This window comes from Cynara cardunculus, unplaced genomic scaffold (assembly GCF_001531365.2).
Source record: "Cynara cardunculus var. scolymus isolate 2C unplaced genomic scaffold, CcrdV1 Un_Scaffold_2230, whole genome shotgun sequence".
Lineage (NCBI taxonomy): Eukaryota > Viridiplantae > Streptophyta > Magnoliopsida > Asterales > Asteraceae > Cynara > Cynara cardunculus.
In genome coordinates, this window is record NW_020201018.1 from 43458 (window position 1) to 50237 (window position 6780).

Sequence of the window (6780 nt, forward strand, 5' to 3'; positions counted from 1 at the left end):
TAATTAGGTTAAGAATTACTTAGCCTAAGCTTAAACTGAGAGGATTGTTAGAAACTTTAATTTAAGGTAATTAGTTTAAGAATTACTTAGCCAAAGCTTAAACTGAGAGGATTGTTAGAAGCTTTAGTTTAAGGTAACTAGGTTAAGATTTACTTAGCCTAAGATTAAACTGAGAGGATTGTTAGAAGCACATATTTATTGTGTATTAGTATTGCTTATCATGCGAATAAGTTTGATCTCATGTTACTATTCGACAAAGTGTTCCTTTTATGACTTGTAGGAGACATGGTTCACACCATTCACACCAGGTCTATCAGACGCGGACGCGGGCGCGGATACAGAACACGTAGGACACCACACGGGCTAGGACCAAATAGGGGATCCATTGACAGTCACCGCCCCAGCACCAGACACGTTTCTCGCTCTCGGTCCAGAAGCAATAGTCTGGCCCACACTGGTGAGGTGTCATCACGAGAACCCATTAGGAGAAGGACCACACCCGAGCCTTCGGTGGACTACACGCCCCGCACCCCTATACGTGAGGACATGATGGAGACTATAGAGGCCTTGAGGGGCGAGAACACAAGACTAAGGGAAAGGTTGACCCGAACCTTAGATGGCAATACTAGACTGAATGAATGGCTGAACAATCTTCAGCGGGCACATGTCGAACAAGGAGGGGCCCTAAACAAGCTAATTGAAGAGAATGCACATTTGTCGGAACAACGTCATGCACTGATTTGGGACAAAGTTGTACTTGAGCAGGAGCGAAGAATTGCTGCTCGTCCAGTAGGCGCTAGGTTCAGAGACAAAGTTCACTTCTATAAGAGGATGACCATAGACTATGCCGGTGTAGTGAGGGGGTATTTCTCCGACTGGGTCCAATGCATTAAAAACGGCCCAAAGGCTAGTGTGTTGTGGCACTCCAGGCCGTCCACCACTTTTGAGGAATGGTTGAGGGACCCTTATCTCCCTTATTACCCCGCGGATCAATTTTAGACATGGAATCCTTTTGAAGGAGGGAAGATCTTTTGGATATGTGAATTATTTGTGCGTGACTAGATAGCTGAGCGAATTTTTTTTCATCTAGTCCAGTGCTTCAATAGATTTTTGAGCATTCACATGATTTAGAGATATGTTTAGAATGATGTAGTATTCCATCTTTTGTAAGTAAATGGGATTATGTAATGTCTCTTCCCAGGATCGTACATTGACGCGAAATATATATATATATATATATATATATATATCTTTTTGAGCATTATGAGATTCTCGACGTGAATTTCTTATTATGTATTTCGCTTATATATATATATTGATTATATATATATATATATGTAATGGGTTATATTGACTTTAGAACCTTACTAAAACAATAATACCCTATATTGTCAGTATGGTTTCTCGTGGATCAACAAGGAACGCCCTCAATGGGGGAGGTATTAATGGCATAGCCCCACCAACAGTTCGAGGACGGACGCGAGCCCAAAGTCGAGGTCGCGGAAGTGTCTGAACCGCTAGCTCTAGTACGACTCCATCCGCGCAGGATAATTTAGCTATCGGTAGGAGTCAAGGAGATCAGGAAGGAGAAAATCCCCTCACAAAGGAGATGATAGCTGAGCAAATGACACAAGTCCTCCGAGATACATTGCCAAATATGCTTAAAGAAATGTTGGGTGACAGAGTTAAAGACAACGAAAATGGAGAGGAGGAAAGTGTTCGACATGAGAACACTCAAGCCATTGGAAGGGTGGAAGTATCTGGTAAAGAGAAGGCGGAGTCGCCCATCAATGGAAGAACGGAATTGACAACAAAGGAGAGAGGATGCAGTTTTAAAACATTCAAGGGCACCGGGCCGAAGGAATTTAAGGGAAAAGAGGGCCCAATTGGCCTGATGAACTGGGTAACCAAGATGCAGAGTAGCTTCAAGATTTGTAGATGCGCGGAAGATCAAAAAGTGACCTATGCTGCTACAACCTTTGTGGACTATGTGTTGCATTGGTGGGAGTCTGAATGTGCAATCAGAGGTGATGAGGGCATTGTTGCCACGACGTGGGAGAAAATGAAAAAGATGATGATGGATAAGTACTGCACACAATCGGAAGTAAACAAGCTAGAATCAGAATTTCTGAGGTTAAAGCAAGGCTCGATGTCGGTTCAAGAATATGTTAACGACTTTCTTGAAAAAGCAAGATTCGCCAGTTACCAGGTGGCTATCGAGGAGAGGAAGATAGGTCGTTTCAAAGATGGCTTAAGAATCGAAATCAAACGGTACGTAGACATGACTAAGCCGACCACTTTTGTCCAAGCCGTAGAGATGGCGAAGGTAGCAGAGGAGAACAACGCTAGGGAGAACTATGATAGAAGGGATGCAAAGAGAAGATGGGAAGGGTCGAACAAGTCCGACAAGAAACCGAAATGTACTCCGTCTATGGCAAAAACACGAAGCGAGAGACTCACTATTCCCAATGTAACAAATGCAACAAGAGACATATGAGAGAGTGCAGAGCGGGGAGCCTGACGTGCTACAAATGTGACAAGCCTAGGCACACCGCGCGAGAGTGTCCAGAAGGAAAAACTTGTTACGAATGTGGGGCTACGGGACATATACGACCTGACTGCCCAAAACGTCGGAATAGTATGACACCCCACGAGAAGACAGCGAATAACGGATTTGGAAGGAGACCGAAAAATAGGAAGAAGCTACCTAAGGGACATGGCCGAGCTTGAGGAGGCCAAGAAAATGCCCGACGTCGTATCCGGTATGTTCCCTATCAACAATGTGTATGCACATGTATTATTTGATTCGGATGCAAATGGTAGTTTTGTGTCTACCACCTTCTGCCACTATCTGAATAGCAGTGCCTGTAGGCTAGACAAAACCTACACTGTAGAAATAGCCGACGGTAGTCAGTGTAATGTAGACGAAGTATTTGATAAATGCACAATTGTTATAGATGAGAAGGATTTCCCCGTTAGGCTTATGCCAATGTGCTTAGGAGGTTTTGACGTATTCTTGGGGATGGATTGGCTGTCCAACAATCATGCGCAAATAGTGTGCAATAAAAATATGATCAAGATTCAAACTCCGGAAGGAGAAACAATTCATGTTTACGGTGATCGAAAGAAGTGTTACGTAGGGTTGATCAATGCAATTAGGGCGAATAGGTGTCTACGGAAGGGATGTGTGGCTTACTTGGCATACGCAATCGACGCCAAGCTCGAAAAGAAGATAATACTAGATGTTCCAGTGGTGAGGGACTACCCAGAAATATTTTCGGATGAATTACCGGGAATACCACCGGAACATCAAGTAGAGTTCCGAATCGATTTGGTACCAGGTGCGGTACCAATCGCAAGGGCGCCTTATCGTTTAGCCCCAACAGAAATGCAAGAGCTGATGAAGCAATTGCAAGAACTCTTAGATAAAGGGTTTATCAGACCAAGCTCGTCGCCATGGGGAGCACCGATTTTATTCGTCAAGAAGAAAGACGACACGATGAAGATGTGCATCGATTATCGGGAGTTGAACAAAATCACGATAAAGAACAGATATCTACTACCGAGGATCGACGACCTTTTCGATCAGTTGCAAGGAGCCAGCTGTTTCTCGAAAATCGATTTGAGGTCGGGTTACCATCAGTTGAAGGTTCGAGAAGAGGATATGTTGAAGACCGCTTTTAGGACTCCTTATGGACACTACGAATTTATGGTAATGCCGTTTGGATTAACAAACGCACCTGCGACATTCATAAACTTGATGAATCGAGTTTGTGGACCGTATTTGGACCAATTTGTCATAGTCTTTATAGACGATATTTTGATCTATTCGAAAAATGAGAAGGAGCATGAACAACATTTAAGGTTGATTCTTGAATTACTAGCAAAAGAGCAATTGTACGCCAAGTCAAAATACGAGTTTTGGTTGCATGAGGTACAATTTCTAGGTCACGTAGTCAACACGGATGGGATCAAGGTGGATCCGGCTAAGATTGATGCAGTTATGAACTGGGAATCACCAAAGTCAGTATCAGAGATTCGAAGTTTTCTAGGCCTAGTAGGGTATTACCGAAGGTTTATCCAAGATTTCTCCAAGATAGCAACGCCTTTGACGACACTGACGAAGAAGTCAGTTAGGTTTGATTGGGGGACGAAACAAGAGGAAGCATTTCAGACACTTAAGGAGAGACTAAGCACTGCACCGGTTTTAGCACTACCAGAAGGAGTAGAAGATTTTGCCGTTTATAGCGATGCATCAAAAATGGGTTTAGGTTGTGTACTAATGCAGCGAGGCAAGTTCATTGCATATGCGTCTCGTCAGTTGAAAGAACACGAGAGGAAATACCCAACTCACGACATGGAACTAGCAGCTGTTCTTTGCGCTAAAAATCTGGAGACACTATTTGTACGGTACAAAGTGCATGATCTATACTGATCATAAGAGCCTTAAGTATTTGTTTGATCAAAATGAGCTAAATATGAGACAAAGAAGATGGATGGAACTACTTAAGGATTATGATTGTGAGATTCACTATCATCCAGGTAAGGCAAATGTAGTTGCCAATGCACTTAGTAGGAAAGAGAGAAACGGACCAATCAGAGTCCGAGCCATGTGGATGAGTGTTAAGGTGGAGCTTCTAGACCGAATACGGGATGTCCAAAAGAAAGCTCTACTCGAAATGAACATCAAAAAGGAGAGAATGATTGGAAAAATTAAGACCTTGACAGCTGGACCAGATGGAATATATAGACATGGGAATCGGGTTTGGATTCCTAGTTTGGGAGATCTAAGAAATGTAGTGATGGACGAAGCACATAAGTCTAAATATACTATGCATCCAGGTAGTAATAAGATGTACAAGAATATAAAGGAAAGCTATTGGTGGCCTGGTATGAAGAGGGCAGTAGCTGGCTATGTGGGGAAATGTTTGACGTGCTTGAAGGTGAAGACCGAGCATCAAAGACCGTCTGAAATGTTACAACAAATGGAGATCCCAGTATGGAAGTGGGATATGATCAAGATGGATTTTGTCACCAAACTTCCAAGGATAGTAAAGGGGCACGACGCCATATGGGTAATTGTGGATCGGCTAACGAAATCTGCTCATTTCTTACCGATCAGTGACAAGTATACATTAGAAAGATTGGCCCAACTTTATATCAATGAGATCGTGTCGAGACGTGGTGTACCGATATCCATTGTCTCAGATAGGGATGCTAGGTTTACTTCGAGGTTTTGATCAAGTTTTTAGCAAGAAATGGGAACGCGGTTGAACTTGAGTACCGCATATCATCCTCAAACTGATGGCCAGAGTGAGAGGACGATACAAACACTAGAAGATATGTTGAGAGCTTGCGTAATTGACTTTGGAGGTAGATGGGACAACCACCTCCCATTGATAAAATTTGCTTATAACAACAGTTACCATTCAAGCATCAAGGCAGCACCATTTGAAGCGTTGTATGGCCGTAAGTGTAGAACTCCAATTTGTTGGGCAGACATTGGAGAAAGACAACTAGCTGGACCCGAGTTAGTCCAACAGACATCTGATAAAATAATACAGATCAGGGAGAGATTAAAGGTTGCGCAAGATAGACAAAAGAGTTATGTGGATAGAAGACGTCGACCCTTGGAATTCCAAGTAGGTGATAAGGTTTTGTTGAAAATATCACCATGGAAAAGGGTCGTGAGATTTGGGAAGAAAGGTAAGCTAAGTCCAAGGTATATCGGACCATTTGAGATAACTTCAAGAGTAGGAACAGTTGCTTACCGGTTGAAGCTACCAAAGGAGTTAGGTGGTATTCACGATACCTTTCATGTGTCGAACTTGAGGAAATGTGTGGCTGATGAATCAGTTGTCGTGGATTTGGAAAACATCGAGGTTAATGATAAACTCGCTTATGTAGAAGAGCCAGTTGATATCTTAGATAGGAAGACGAAAAGACAACGAAACAAAAGCATACTGCAGGTGTTAGTAAAGTGGAAGTTCCATAAGGGCACTGAAATGACGTGGGTGCCCGAAGAAGAAATGAAATCTAGGTATCGTAAATTGTTCTAGCGAGTATTAATTCCGAGGACGGAATTTCCTAAAGGAGGGAAGAGTTGTAAAACCCAAAATTTTGAGGAATAGATAATTTACCTTTGTTATTATTTCTATTTTATTTATATGTATATATATATATGTCAAATAAAAATAGAAATTAAAATAGGTTTAAAATCGGACCAAAAGTGAAGGAAAAGTCAAGCCATGGGTGAAAGTGTAATTTCGCGATAGTTAAAGGGTTGGATCGGATGTAAACAGGTCCAAACCAGAAGGACTTGTTTTGTAAATATGCAACAGACCTGCACTGCAGAAGGGCCTGCTGTCAACGTTGGGTGAGGCAGAAGAGGAACAGGCAGTGCCTGGTCCAAAAGGGGAAACTGTGACCTGTCGGTTGCAGGCTGTGGAGAAGCAGTTTCACAGTCTAAAACTCGGGATTTGGCCAATTTGGTCAACTAATAGGCCAAATCGTTTGAGTATAAATTATGGGCACTGGTTTAGGGTCGCCATTCTTTTAAAAGAAGAAGGAAATCGTCGAGCTTGAGAGAGAAAAACCAGAGTTCAAGACCAGGCAAGACCCCCCTGTTTTCCCGTCATTTAGAGGTAAATGCTCAACCAAAATTTATGTTGTTACAATGTTTAGCTGTACCTTTGACCCTGTGTAGAACTCTATGAAGGCCCACGTCCAAACTTCGTGTTTTAGAGTTCAAATTCAAAGTTTAGATTTCATTTGGTGAAT